This window comes from Carica papaya, chromosome 6 (assembly GCF_054855325.1).
Source record: "Carica papaya isolate Zhongbai chromosome 6, ASM5485532v1, whole genome shotgun sequence".
Classification (NCBI taxonomy): Eukaryota; Viridiplantae; Streptophyta; class Magnoliopsida; order Brassicales; family Caricaceae; genus Carica; species Carica papaya.
In genome coordinates this window covers 10,451,984-10,468,104 of record NC_142314.1, presented here as the reverse complement: position 1 = coordinate 10,468,104, position 16,121 = coordinate 10,451,984, and the positions used below count along the sequence as shown (strand labels likewise).

The 16,121-nt window shown below is 34.8% G+C and overlaps 1 long non-coding RNA gene across 1 annotated transcript; it reads right to left on the bottom strand.

Annotated features, from left to right (window-relative positions):
• Window positions 1-2,098: 2,098 nt before the first annotated feature.
• LOC148253302 (uncharacterized) lies at window positions 2,099-12,772 on the bottom strand. The gene is made up of 2 exons (XR_015821743.1): window positions 12,565-12,772; window positions 2,099-2,420 (listed from the first exon to the last, which is right to left on the bottom strand). It is a non-coding gene; the product is annotated as an uncharacterized LOC148253302 (long non-coding RNA).
• Window positions 12,773-16,121: the final 3,349 nt, after the last annotated feature.

Below are 16,121 nucleotides of genomic sequence, written 5' to 3'. Positions count from 1 at the left end.
GCTGTCACTGCCGCAATCTAAAACCCTCTCTAATGACCTCCTTCCCGCTTCCTATTTTGCACGATTTGTTGATCGTTGTATTCTCTGTCCTTTTCTAGTGAAGATTAGTCGAAGGAGAATCTCAATCGCAAATGAGGAACGGCGAAGCCACAACACCCAAAGACCCTCCCGTTAGTAGGGTTTCGATTTTTGTCTTTTTCGGCTAACAGATGCCCCCTAACTTGATTTTTGCAAGTTTCCATGCAAAACCGGCCAAAACTTGTCAAAACTGACCGAAAATGGCTAGGTCGAGAGACACGGCGACAGACTGACACTGTGCCAAAACCCTAAACTAGTCGAAACAATTTTAAAACACCTATTTTGGCCTTTTGGGATATTTTTGGACACGTGACGAATATTTTTAATTTCTGCAAGAAAAATCTAGAAAGCCTGGGGACCACCAGGAGAAGCAGTGAAAAGTACAATATCTCGAATACCGATCTGGAGTAAAAATTCCTCACCTTTCTCCCTGTTATGGTAGATTAAAGCTTAATAATCAATAACACTTATTTTGTGAAAATTAGAAAACCTTAAAATTAATTTTAGGTCACTAATGGAGTTGAAACTTGTTAGTATATTTATGCGTTAGTTTGTTATTTATTTGCTCCTATACTGTTTAAAATGCTTATTATTATATCGTGTGCTTTAAATTACTAGTTTTAATTACTTTTTCAATAAATTGGTTTATCGAATTGCATTATCCTCATCTGTTAATTTTGTCGAAATAAATGTCCAAATTATGTTTTTTTGATTTACCTGTTGTCTAAATTGCTTGACTTACTGTGGATTAGTTTACATGTTGTTTATTGCATGACTTATTGTTTATTGGTAAAATGTGATATTGGTGTGTGGCTGATGAGTGGTTAATGATGTAAATCTATATATGAAAGGCTTATCGGGTACCCTGAGAAATGGTGAATGGATCCAGTACATAGAAAAAATTTTACTATGGGTATTATCTCAGTCAAACGGGGCTCAGAAGTTCCATATCGGAAGGAGTTGGGAGGATAATTCACCTTCATACCAGACGGAGTATTGAGACAGTGGTATGTTTGGCAACCATTACCAGATGATGTATGGAGACAGCTAGTTAATCAATAACTTGGATTTAGAGTCCACGCATAGGGGGATCTCTATAGACCCCCAAAGATACTGATAAGTAGGTAAGAAGGTAGGTTATTATTATTGCTCATTTGAATATGAAATTCAATGTTATTCAAGTTATTGTATTTACACGTCGTTTTTTGAAATTCATAAGAGTAAGTATGAAACAATAGTTTTAAAGTTAAATGAATTTATTTAAGAAAGTAAATGGCCCCATTGGTGATTTTATTATTTTTTTTACCAACCTTCAGTTTTTCATATCAATGATCAATATGATATTCTTACAGAGCTAGTGTAGTTCATCATCTTATTTAACTATTTCATATCAAGAAAACTAATATCCATATCCTAAATAGCAAGAAGGTTGTAAGTAAATGTTATCTCCCATATCCTGTCAAAGTTGTCAGTACAGGTTAACCCCATAGGATTTTATTTCTTTTGCTGTAACCTTTTATTTCATTACTGAATTGCTGTAAAATAGATATTCCCGTAACCTTATTTGGCATACTAATTTACTGTGTAAAAAATGTAAACTCTAAATTCTAAATTGCTTCTACTTATAGTTGCTATAATGCAATGTTTTCATTTCTTTTTAGCTTTGGACCTTTACATCCATCGTTATAGAACTCATTAACTCCCCTTAATCATACACTTTTCTTTTTATTGTAATTTATTTAGTTATCATTTTATTTATTATTTATGTTTTAATATTTCTATTATTTTTAGTTTTTAATTTTATTAGTTTTATTTAGAATCTCTAATTTAATTTAAGAATGTATATTTCTTTTTGTTGATCTTATTTTATTCATGAGAATTATTTTATGTGTTCATGATATTATTTGTGAATATACACTATTATTAATTTTTTACTCAAAATATTCAATTCATCATACCATCAATCATCAACCATCATACATTATTTAAAACATACAATCTTCATTCAACAATCATGTAATAAGCAAATGACAAATTAAAACATTCAGTATCACCATTTTTTAATTTCTTCCTGTAAAGGCCCAAAACCCTAGATAAGATAAAGTCATAAATAAAATACAAAAGTGAGATAATAGAGTTAGGGTTTACATTCCTTACATAATAATTTAGAATGCCCAATAAGGCTACAGAAATGTCTCCTCTGAAAGAACAAACAAAAATTAAAGAAATAAACAAGAGACAAGTCACTAACCAATGCTAAGACGACCTTCACTACCTCTTGAAGGGAGTTTGAGTAGTGAGTTATTTACAACCTTCTTATTGATTGAGATCTGGATCTTGGTCTGCTTGATATAAAATAGTTAATGAACGGGTGAGCTATACTAGTCCAGTAAAAATATCACACTAATTACATATACGGAAAACTGAAGATTGGTAAAAATCAGAAAAATAACCAATGGAGCTCTTAATTTAATGTAAATTCATTTACTATAAAGAAAGCCATTTATTCCATTTTGTGTAACAAGTCTTTCATAATAATAACTTATAAAAATTCATATTCATGCACTATTATTTATCACATAGAAGAAGATAATAAGAACGATTATTTTATATTTTTACCCACTTACCGGTATCCTTGGAGGTCCATAGGGATGTCTTCATACTCGTAAATCTAATATTCAATTAAACAATTAACCGGCCGTTTTCATACCCCGTCTAGTAATGGCCAGTTTTAGCCCACTTTATATGTATCCCCACAAACAAATACGTTAGGGAGTTTCTGTTGGCCGAAAAAAAAATCAAAAAATGGAAACCTACTGGTGGTGGGATTTTTCAGGTGCGGTGGCTTCGTCGACTTGTAGAAAACAGAGTGATGATCACAACAGTGGAAAAATCGTATAAAACGGGAAACGAAAAGGGACTCATCGGAAGAGGTTGCGGGTTTTGCTTCTGGCGGTACTGCCGGGCTTTGCTCGTGGTTTCCAACTCACCTGTTATTCTTTTTGCTCCAATTTGATCATGGGGGTGCTCGAAATCAAATTCTGAGCATATAAAATAATTTTTATATTTTTTGACGGTTGGAGGTGGATCCGGTGTGGCTGCCATCGGCCATTGGCTCCCTTCTCCAGCGACTGGTTCTTCTTCTCTAGTAGGAGGCTGGCGGCTAGGGTTTGAGTTTAATATGATACGAAATATTTATACCCATCTCGCGTTAATTTGGGCCTGTGTAGCATCGACGTCAGTGCACCTTGCCACGCGGCGTGTTGCGATTCGTTGAGGTTGCTGATTGGGCGGTCTTACGTGGTAAATTTTTTTTATTTCTGCTATGACCCACAATTTTTAATTTTTCTTTTAAAAATACCCCTCAGACCCAAATTTTCACCATTTTTTACCAAAATTATTTTCAATTTTATCCATGACCTATTTTTTTCCAATAATTCAATAAAAAATTAAAATAATTTAATTTAAAAATAATTTTTTTATATTTAAAATATTAAAATTATTTTTGAGCCACATTCTTGTCCCGGGTATTATAACCCTCCTCCCCATAAAAGAAATTTGGTCCCTCAAATTTGTTTTCCTCTCACTCTGTCAAATAGTTGGAGATATTGGGCTCTAAAGTCTGATTCTAACTCCCATGTGGCATCTTTCTGTATGTGATTCTGCCAAAGGACCTTAACGAAGGAAATTTCTCGGTTGCGGAGTACCCTGCTCTTTCAGTCTATAATGTCCACTAGTACTTCCTCATAGGATAGATCCTCCTGTAGTAAAACGGGCTCGTGGGCCAAGATATGAGAAGGGTCCGAGTTGTACTTGCGTAGCATGGACACATGAAACAAATTATAGACTCTAGATAGTTCTGGAGGTAGTGTCAGTCTATAGGTGGCGGTACCAATTCTGTCTAAGATCTCAAATGGCCCAATAAATCGAGGATTTACTTTCCCTATCTTGTCAAACCTACTGATTCCCTTGAAATGGGTGATATTGAGAAACACTCGATCACCTTTCTCAAATTCCATATCCCCCCTCCGGGTGTTCGTATAACTCTTCTGCCTACTTTGAGTCGTTTGAATGTTCTTCTTAATCTTAACTATTTTGGTTGTAGTCTCCTCCACAAGATTTAGGCTAAATAATTTTCTATCATCTACCTATTCCTAACAGATTGGCTATCTGCATGGACGACCATATAACGCATCGTACGGAGCCATGTCGATACTTGTTTGGTAGTTGTTATTGTAGGCGAACTCTATTAAGTGTAAATAATCATCTCAATGGCCCCCGAAGTCAAGAACACAAGATCGGAGCATATCCTCCAGTGTGCGGATTGTTCATTCTGATTGTCCATCAGTTTAAGGGTAGAATGTAGTACTAAAAGACAGTTTTATTTCCATGGTTTACTGAAAACTAGACCAAAGTGAACCTAGGGTCCCTATCAGATATTACAGTCACTGACACTCCATGTAATCTGACTATCTCCTGCATATACATTCTTGCTACCTTGTCTAAGGGGTCAGTCATCTTGATGGCCAAGAAGTGAGAAGACTTAGTGAGCCGATCAATAATTATCCAAATGACATCATGTCCTGAGCGTGCCCTAGGCAATACTGTCACAAAATCTATTGTGATGTGTTCCCACTTCCACTATAGAATCGATAATGGCTGAAGTAGGCCTCCTGGACGGTGATGCTCTACCATGACCTACTAATACACTAGATGCTTGGAAACAAAGTCGGATATTTCTCTTTTCATCCTGTTTCACCAAAATTGGATTCGCACTAAAATTTTAGTGCTTCCGGGATACATGACACATTGAGCTATGAGCCTTTATCATGATATCCATTTTCAGTTCACTGTCACATGAAATACACACTCTGTCCTGAAATATGAGCAACTCATTAGTAGAGACTCGAAATTCTAAATTTACTCCATGTTCTGCATCTTTTTTTAGAGCCACTAGGGTGTAATCGGCGGATTGGGCTTCTTTTATTCTCTGAATCAATTGAGGTTGAACAATCAGGTGGGCCAAACATGTAACTCTCTTCAGGTCCTGAAGTCGTATCTGTTATGCGACCCCTATTTTCCTACATTCTGAAACCATTAGGTGAGCTAACATACCTGAGCTTTTTCTGCTGAGTGCGTCGGTTGCCATACTGCCATTGCTTGGGTGATACAAAATATTGCAATCGTACTCCTTAAGGAGTTCTATCCATCATATCTGATGCATGTTGAAATCATTTTGAGTGAATATGTGTTTCAAGCTTTTATGGCCGGTATAGATCTGAAAAGTCTCCCCATACAAGTAATGACACAAAGTCTTTAAGGCATGGATAATTGCAATAAGTTCTAAGTTATGGGTGGGGTAGTTTTTCTCATGACTCTTTAACTGCTTGGACTTAAAGGCCATAACCTTCCCATGCTACATCAGAAAATAACTCAATTCCAAGTAGGAGGCATCATCATAAATTGTATATCTATCTATCCCACTCGGCAAGGCCAACACGGGTGCAGTAGTCAACCGTTTCTTTAATTCTGAAAAGCTCCTTTCACAGTCCTCATTCCACTTAAACTTGACATTTTTCTTTGTGAGCCAATTCAAATGAGCAGCTAGGCTAGAAAATCCTTCTACGAACTTGCGGTAATAACCTGTCATTCCCAAAAAAATTAAGAATCTCCTTAACCGATGTCAATTTCTCCCAACCAAGAACTACCTCAATTTTTTCGGGGTTCACTAACACTCTATCCCTTGATATGATGTGCCTTAGGAAGGTAGTCTACTCGAGTCAGAATCCTCACTTACTCAACTTTATATATAACTTCTTTTCTCTAAGAACCTGCAAAACCTGAGTCAGATGGTGAGCGTGTTCCCCCTTACTCTTTAAATAGACTAGAATACCATCGATAAATATAATGATGAACTAATCTAAGAATTGTCTGAAAACCTTGTTCATCAAATCTATAAAGATGGCTGGTGCATTAGTTAGTTCAAATGGCATGATCAGGAACTCATAGTCTCCGTACCTAGTTCAGAAAGCTATTTCGGGAATGTTTTCTGCCTTGATCTTTATCTAATTATAACCTGAACGCAAGTTTATTTTGGAGAAGATCTGGGCACCCTGCAACTAATCAAAAAGGTCATCAATGCTAGGGAGGAGGTATTTGTTCTTGATCGTGACCCTGTTCAGTCTCATGTAGTCAATACATAACCTTAATGTTCCATCTCTCTTCCATGCAAATGTGACTTCAACATCCCAAGGGGATACACTATATCGGATGAACCCACTATCCTGCAAGTCATTGATCTATTTTCTCAGCTCTTCTATCTCAACACGACTCACGCAGTAAGGGGCAACTAAGATAGATTGGGTACCTGGTTGAAGATCTATGGTGAATTCAACTTCTCTTTCCACTGACAGTCTGGGTATTCCATCAAAAAAACATATTTGAAAAGTCTTAAACTACTGAAATCTCTCAAATGCAAATTTATTTCTTAGATTTGCCTAGTTAGAGAAAACAGCCGAATTAAAGCACTTTGTAATAGAAAAATTGCCATGAAGGAATGATATTTAAAAATTTTATTAATTTCTAAATGACTCTTCATTAGAAGGGTTGAATACAAGTTTCTTGTGAAAACAATCTACTGTGATGTGATATGTTGCTAGCTAGTTCATTCATAGAATTTCATCAAAGTCCCCCATGTCAATCTCTATTAGGTCTACACTCAATTTTTTATCTGTTATATATATGATACAAGCTCTGTATATAACCTCCTCTAGTGGTGTCCTACTCCCAATAGTAGATACAAACAATATAAAATCAAGTCGTTCATGTAATACATTCAATTTTGGTGTAAAAACATATGAGACAAATGAATGTGATGCACCAGTATCAATCAAAATATTTACAAGATGATTACAGATAGTGTACGTACCCTGTATCACGTCTGTGTTGGCTTTTGCATCTTACTGAGTGAGGTTGTAAGCTCTGCCCTAGATAGGAAGTATGGCCTGTTTCTGATTCATCGAGAACTCTCTCATGTAGTGCTGGGCACTCCCATATATACAGCAAGTATTGTTGAGGCGATAGCAGGGTCAGTCCTCATGATCATTGTCATAGTGCTGACAAGTCCTACCGCATCTTTTTACCGAAATATGAGGATGAGCCTGAATAACTGGTGTAGGTCTCTAAGGTGCAATGGGTGCCGATCTGCGGTGTGAAATCGAGGGCCTAAGGTTCCCCACTGCTGGAGAAAAAAGTTCATCTCCACTAGCTGTGCTTTGGCCAGAATGGCTGAGTAAGTGCTGAGTTCGAACAAATATAGCTACTGTCTAATCTTATGACAGAGGCTCCACTCGAACTTCCTTGCCTTTCTGCCTTCATCCATCATGATCTCAGGGGAATACCAGTCTAACTTTAAGAACTTTCGGACATTATCTGACACAATCATATCACCCCTGGACTAGATGTGCACTCCATTTTCTTCAGATGTCGGAGATGCTCTAGGAGATACTCTCCATTGAAGGCCATCAAAAACTGTTCCCAAATGACTGGAACGGGCAAGGTGACTTACTTGAGTTGCCACCAGGGACCTGCCACTCCCACCATCATGTAGGTGACAAGTATAACTCTCTATTCGAAAACCACCCCGAGAGTCGTAAAAACCTTCTCTATCTCACATAACCAATACTCAGCTTCTTCAAAGGAGGATGCCCCTGCAAAAGTAGATGATTTTAGTCTTTTATACCTCTCAATGTAGCTTGGGTCCATCATGGGTGGAACTGAGTCTCGTGGAAGAGGGACTCAATTGTACTGGGGAGGGACTGAATGACCCTATGGTGGTGCTGAATTATATGGTGAAGGCACCAAATTGTACTATGGTGGTGTCGGGTGATGCGGTGGGGGCACCGGATTATACTGTAATGGTGCTAGATGGTATTGTAGAAGAGCAAGATTGTACCGGGGTGGTTCACGATCCTTCCGTTGCAGGGGTGGCTTAAACTGTGGCAGCGAGAGAGGGTCAGGTAGCTCCCTCCTTTCCTTCCGGGCCTGTTAGGCAACAATGAGTCTCTCCAGCATTTCAAATAGTTGATCAATATCCTCTCGAAGCGAACCCTCTCAGGCTGCTCAGTTTAATGGGGGTCGTCCTCTCTTAATCTATCTGTACCTGTACTTCACAATGAATAGTTGAGTGATAATTCATTTTTTTGGTATTTTCTTAGGTCTTTGTGTAAGGAATGGCTCCGAGGAACTTGGCTCTAATACCAACTGTAAAGGTCCAGAACCTTGGATAAAATAACATCATAAATTAAATACGGAAGCGAGATAATTGAGTTAGGGTTTACATTTCTTACATAATAATTTAAAATATCCAACAGGGCTACGAGAATATCCCTTCTTAAAGAACAAATGAAAACCAAAGAAATAAACAAGAGACAAATCACTAAGCAATCCAAGGACGACCTTCACTAGTTCTTGAAGGGAGTTTAGGTGGTGAACTATTCACAACTTTCTCGTTGATTGGGATCTAGATCTTGGTCCTCTTGATATGAAATAGTTAATGAAGGGGTGAGCTACACTAGCTTAATAAGAATATCACACTAATCACGGATATAGAAAATGAAAAATTGATAAAAATCAGAAAAACAACCAATGGAACCCCTTAATTTAATATAAATTCATTTACTATAAAGAAAGCCATTTATTCCATTTTGTGTAATAAGTCTTTCCCAATAACTTAAGAAAACTCATATTCATACACTATTATGTACCACATAGAAGATAACAAGAACAATCATTTTATATTTTTACCCACTTACCGGTACCCCTGGGGGTCCATAGGGATGTCTTCCTACTCGTGAACCCAATATCCAATTAACTGGTCATTCTCATACCCCGTTCGGTAATGGGTGTCAAATATCCACCACCTCGATACCCCTTCCGGTATGAATATCAATAATATCTCCCAAACCTTACTGGTAAGTGATTTTCCAGCCCTAGTCTGACTAAGGTAACGTTCACGGTAGGGTTCCTTATGTACCGAACCCTTTCCTGGGTACCCAGTAAGTCTTTCTCATACAGATTTCTATCAGCATAACAATCAACCATGCAATAACTATATCTCATTTTATACTCACAGTTTATTTATACAACAATATAGTTTAACACAGTCAAATAACCAATAACCGGGATACCGGCACGCAGCGCAGGGGAAACAAATAACAAAATAATCAAAAAAATCCTAAAAATCATAAATTGAGTTACGCATAATATAATAGTAAACAAATATAGGCAATATAAAAAAATAAATAAGAAATTAAAACAACTGTGAACTAATTGGTTTCGGCTCCATTAGTGACCTATAATTATTTTTAAGGTTCTCTAATTTTTCATAAAAACATACAATTATTAATTATTAAGTCTCAATTTGCCATAATGAAAAAAAGGGTGACGGATCCTGACCTAAATCGGTATTCGAAATACTGAACTTTCTACTAAGCCTACTGGTGGTCCACAGGTTTTCTGAATTATCCCTGCGAATTCCAAAATACTTGTCACGTATCTTAAAATACCATCGGAATCCAAAATCGGTGTATTCTTTTTGGCTAATTTCAGGGTTCCGACATGGTGGTATCGCTGTGCTCCAACGATGGAACCACCGCCTGCAATGGCAGTTTGCCTCGACCTGGCTATTTTCGGCCCGTTTTGGCCAGTTTCGACCGACTTTATACATATCACTGCGAAAAAAGATGTTAAGAGGCCTCAGTTGGCCCAAAAAAAATTAGAAAACGGAAACCTACCAACGGTGAAATTTTTCGGGTGCGGCAGCTTCGCCGGCTCACCTTCGCAACTTGGTGTTTTTCTTCGATTAACCTGTAGAAAATAGAACAGTGATCACAACAGTGGAAAAATAGCACGAAATGAGAAATGAAAAGGGGTTCATCGGAGGAGGTTGTGGGTTTTGCCTACAATTTTCGGCTCACCCGGCGTTCTTTTTGCTCCAATTTGGCCATGGGTGCTCAGAATCAAATTCCGAGCATATAAAAGAATTTTTACCTTTTTTGGCGGTCGGAGGTGGCTCTAGTGCGGCGATGGCTAGCGGTTGGCTCATTTCTCTTGCAACTGGTCCTTCTTCTCCCGTAGGAGGCTGACGGCTAGGGTTTGGGTTCAGTGTGATATGAAATATTTATATTTATCTCGCATTAATCTGGGCTGTTCATCGTGTTTGATCTCGATCGTCAGATCGCGTTAAAAAAATAAATGAATTTGAACCGTTCATTACAATTTGATCTTGACCATCCGATCGCGTTTAAAGGGGGAACAAATCTGGGTCGTTCACGTGCGCGGAATCAATCCTGGGCCGTTCGATCGCGGGACACGCGGCTCACCCGCGTGGCATCGACGTCAGCGTGCCTTGCCACACGGCGTACTCCGGTTTATCGAGGTTGCTGACTGGGCGATCCTACGTGAAAAAATTTTCTTTATTTGCACTCTGACCTTCAGTTTCTGATTTTTCTTTCAAAAACATTATGTGGACCCAAATTTTCATCATTTTTTCCTAAAATTATTTTCAATTTCATCCCTAATCTATTTTTTCTAATAATTTAACAAAAAATTAAAATAAATTAATTTAAAAATAATTTTTTTATATATTTAAAATGTTAAAATTATTATGGGGCCAAATTATGGGCCCACGTATTACACTTCCACTTGCTTGATTATCAATTCTTATCCTTAATTTTATAAACCTTACTTAAAACTTAATTAAATTTTTGTTTGAAAACATTTTTGAAAACATGCTGATATGATTTCGAGATGGCTAATAGATATATTTACAAACTTTGAGACTAAAGAATTTCAATTTGAGTTCCAAACACCATCCAAATATTAATAGAAGCCTGCACAGCAACTAAGCCTCCTCAAGTCAGTGACGAACCCAAGAGTTTCATGCAATCATATTGCATGTCCATCTCATTTCTACAACTATTTTAGATACTAAGCGATCATTCAATTTAACTTTTTTTTTGTTTTGTCTATTTGATTACTTACATAATTTCGTAAATAATTTTTTTTTTTTATTATTTTATATTAATCTTGCTTAAATTAATTAATAATTTCTTTTTATTTTATCTTATCTATTTTTCATTCAATTCTAAAAAAAAAATCATTATAAATATTATTTTTCCTATTTCCTTAAATTATTTTCTTATATCATCTATTCATTCAAAACAAAATTTATTAATTTGTTTACATATTTATTAAATCAAATGATTTCTAAAATTTATTTCTTTTAGTATTTTAAATTACTTTTACATAAGTATTATAAATTATGGCTAAATTAATCTATTTATCAATTACTCATCCAATCAAATTTAATTCTTATTAATTATTTATTCAATCAAATTTAATTATCCTTAATTTTGTATTCAATTAAATTCAACTCTCCTAACTATCATAATTACCTAATTCTTAATTAAAATTTAATTCATTTTCCCATATATATACACACACATACATATGCTTATATATTTATATACACACAACGCGTACTCATTTATTATGTACATATATATATCATATTATTTCATTTTTTTATAAAATTTATATTATAGGATACAATTATATAATTATAATTATAAAACTTATAACATTACTTAAAAAAAAATCTCCCTTTAGTACCATTTATATTATTGACATATATGTATATATTGTGTTAATCATACTTATCTTTATTAAAATTCATTTCTATATATATAAACTATACCTACATATATTATTGTATTAAACACAAATGCACCATGCATCCTTACATATATATATTTATAGTACACACATTTTTTTTTTCTAAATTTATTTATTTATTATATTTTTTTACTCTTATAACTTACAACATATTTTAAATTTTATGACTATAATTATAAAGTTTATTATTGTTATTTATATATATATATTAATATACCTTCATGCATTATTGTTTACATATATAAATACTTATTATAAGATAAAGATTATACATGCATACAAAATATTATTTCAATCATATATACTCATACATGCATTTATTTATACATAATTATATGTATATATATATATGTTTATATATACACACATGAAAAATAAATATACGTAGTGTATCTATATATTTATATATAATATATATTTTTTGTTTCCCTTCATACATTTACATAAAAATTCATGGAAATAAATATATTTTCACATATTCATTATAGTTTATATATATCTCTCATGTGCATAAATATATACATAGAAATATACCATATATATATCCTAGATAAATATATATTTATATAGATATAACTTAATTTTTATCATTTTCTCACTACACCAAACTACTCTCACTATCTCTCTATTTAAATTTAAGTTTTTTATTTAAAATCAAGCAAACCTATAATTTATTTATTTTAAACATAATACATGTCACTTTAAACTATTTAGGAAGAGAATCACAAAAGAAGAAGAAAATGAACTCACGTTTGGATGTTCATACGAAGAATATACGTGAGATGGGCGGTCTCATGGTGGTTAGGTCACCCCCCAATGTCCTCTGTCAATTTCTTCTTCCCTCCGCCATGTCGATCATCCTGATGCTCTCTCTCTCTCTCTCTCTCTCTTCTTCCCCTCTTTACTCTCACTCTGCTCCCCATTCTTCCTTCTCTTTTTTTTTTTCTTTTTATTTAGTGGAATCAAAGAGAGAAAAAAAATATTTTGTTTGGTATTTATAGGATGGGAGAGATGATGAGGTGGTTTAATTAGATGATGTGGCAACCGAGGAGTGGGAGGGAATCTTCGCATCCATGTGCATGGTGGCCATGTGGCCACCCCTATCCCATTTCCTAATTTTTCTATGTTTCATTATTGTGAATTTTTAATTTTAATTTTTTTCTTTTTTTTTGTTCTTATATTTATTTTACAATATTTAGTTGAATTAAATTAAAAAATTTAATATTTTCTAATTAATTTTTAAGTTAATTAATTTTCTAACTATCTTCTAATTTAATTTTTTTACTTTATTGATTTCAATATTTTCTAATCATTTTTAAAATTTAATTTATTCTAGTAATTATGAGTTTTAATATAGATATTTAAATATATATTTTTAATTTTTAAATAACGCTTTAATTTTCAAATAAATTATTTTTAAATTTAATTGATTTTACATATTTTTCTTATTTTCTCCAGAATTTCACAAATAAAATTTGGAGCTTGATTTTTGGGTTGTTACAATTACATCTAAGTCCAGTCTTGTTGAGTTCCAAGCTAATGAAGCCCCGATGGGCCAATTATAATAAAAATGTTAGGTCAAGGGTTCATAATTAAATCAAATTATTCCTTTGATGAAAAAATATAAAATAAAATCCAAAATTAGTTGAAATATCTCTAATAATTCAAGCAGTTTGATTATAACAAAAAATAAATAAATTATCATAATTATAGGACTAAGATAATATAACAGTCAATGATAAGCTGATGAAATCTTATTAAAGAAGCATAAAATTTTGAAGTGGAAACTTGTTAGGAAGTTGATATAGAGAGATAGAGAGAAAAATCTAGATTGAGAATTTGGGGAAGAAAGTCATCTTTTATTAATTGCAGTCAGATGGTATTTATACATGCTGTAAAACCTATGTTTAACTTTTAGCTAATTACAAACAAGACCTTGTATAAAGGCCTGAAACCTTAAGAGAATGAATATATATTAAAATAGCATAAGCAAATAATAATTTGGGTTTACATTACTTACACAGTGAATTAAAATATCTAATAGGGTTACGGGAATGTCTCTTCTATATTGGTTCATAAAGAAAGACAAACAATAATTAAAATAAATAAATAGATATCCCAGGAGGTTAACCTCCATTAACACTTGAAAAGGAGTCCGGGAGGTGATCTACTTACAACTTTCTTGTTGATCGAGATATGAATTTTGGTCTTCTTGATCTAAAATTATTAATAAAAATGTGAGTTACACTAACCCAATAAAAATATTACACTAATCATATATACAAAAAATCGAAAATTGGTAAAAATCACAAAATAACTAATGGAGCCCTTAATTTAAGTAAATACATTTAACTTTAAAATGTTTTATTTCATACTTACCGTTATGGGTTTTTTCAAAGTCAACCTATAAAGACAAGTAACTAAATAACATTTTAATTTCATGTATAAGATCAGTAATTCTTCCCTTTTAATCTAATTACTGGGACCCCTAAGGGTCCATAGGGATCCCTCTACTTCTGAACCCAGTATCTCGATTTAATAATTAATCCGACTGAACCCATACCCCATCTGGTAAGATCAGTAATTCTTCCTTTTTAATCTAATTACTGGGACCCCTAAGGGTCCATAGGGATATCCATCTACTTTTGAACCTAGTATCTCGATTTAACAATTAATCCGACTGAACCCATACCCCATTTGGTAACGGGCAACAACATGTCATCCCCTCGATACCCCGTCCAGTATGAGGTGAACCATCTTTCCCAAACCTTTTCCGTAAAAAACTTCGCAGCCCCGTCCGACTGAGGTAATGTCCACAGTAGGGTTCCCTATGTACCGAGTCCATCTACCATTTTCCAAAGCACCCAGTAAACTTTCATATACGTAGACTCTCGTCATTCAAACAACCATTAATCGCATATTACACATTCACATATCAATTTAAACGATATCTAAGCAAACGATACAATTTATATAACCGAATAACCAAGTAACCAGATAACTAAATAATCAATACAGGAGAACTCATGTAAACCAAATAACTGATAACACAATTTAACTAGCAATTTAACGTACACAATGCAATAGTAAACGATCTTAAGCAACATAGGAGAAAATGAACAATAAACCAGGGCAATCATACATAGACCAGTTCCTGCTCCATCAGTCACATGTAATTATTATTAGAATTTTTTTAATTTTTACAAAATACGATTATTAAGCCTCAATTTATCGTAACAGAGAATAGGGTAACCTACTCGCCTCCTTACGGTTCCCGAGTTTTCTGAACTTTTCCTACGAAAATTAAAATACTCGTCAGGTACCTAAAAATATCCCAAAAGGCCAAAATCGGTGTCTAAAACTCTCTTCGGCCAATTTTAGGATTTTGGCACGGTGTCGGCTCCACCGTCCACGGTGACGGTTTGCCTCAGCCTAGTTAGTTTTGACCGATTTTAGCCAGTTTTACACGTAACTCTATAAAGAAACACATTAGAAAGCCTTGGTTGACCAAAAAAATTAAAAAAAATTGAACCTACAAGCGTGAGGAGTCTCTAGGTGCGATGGCTCTGCTGATTCTCCTTTGCAGCTGGGGTTTTTCCTTCGGCTAACCTGTATAGAAAGGGACGGTGAACACAATGGTGAAAGAATTGTGTGAAACAGGAAACGGAAAAGGGCTCATCGGAGGGATTTTAGAGTTTTGGCCGCGACGGTTTCCTCGGGCTTTGCCCTCGATTTTTGCCTTTTTCACCATCCTTTTTACTCTTATATACTACAGGAAGACTCTGAATCAAATTTTGAGCGGGAAGGAAAAACTTTTACCTTCTCTTGCATCTGGTTCTTCTACTCTAATGACGGTAGGTGCGGCTGGGGTTAGAGTTTCTTGAGACGTGATGTTTAAATACCCATCCAATGTCAATTTGGGTTGCATGTCTGTGTCAACGTGGAGCAAGAAAAGTCATCCAATCATTGCCTATTTAGGCCAATTGTGTGGGCAAATATAGACCGTTCATCGTGATTGATCTCGTTTGTCCGATCACATCTAAAGAAGAAATATATCTAAGCCGTCCATGCAAGCGGAATGTGATCGAGACTGTCAGATCGCCAGACACACAAATTGCCTACGTGGCCTCCCGTATGGCATCGATGTCAGAGTGTTTTATCACGCGGCGTGCTCGGGTTCGCCGTGGTTGCTGATTGGGCCATCCCACGTGCCCAAATTTTTTTTTTTGCTATTTTACCCCCTGTTTTCAAGTTTTCTTTCAAAAATACATATTTTATTCAAAATTTCACCCCTTTTACTCAAAATT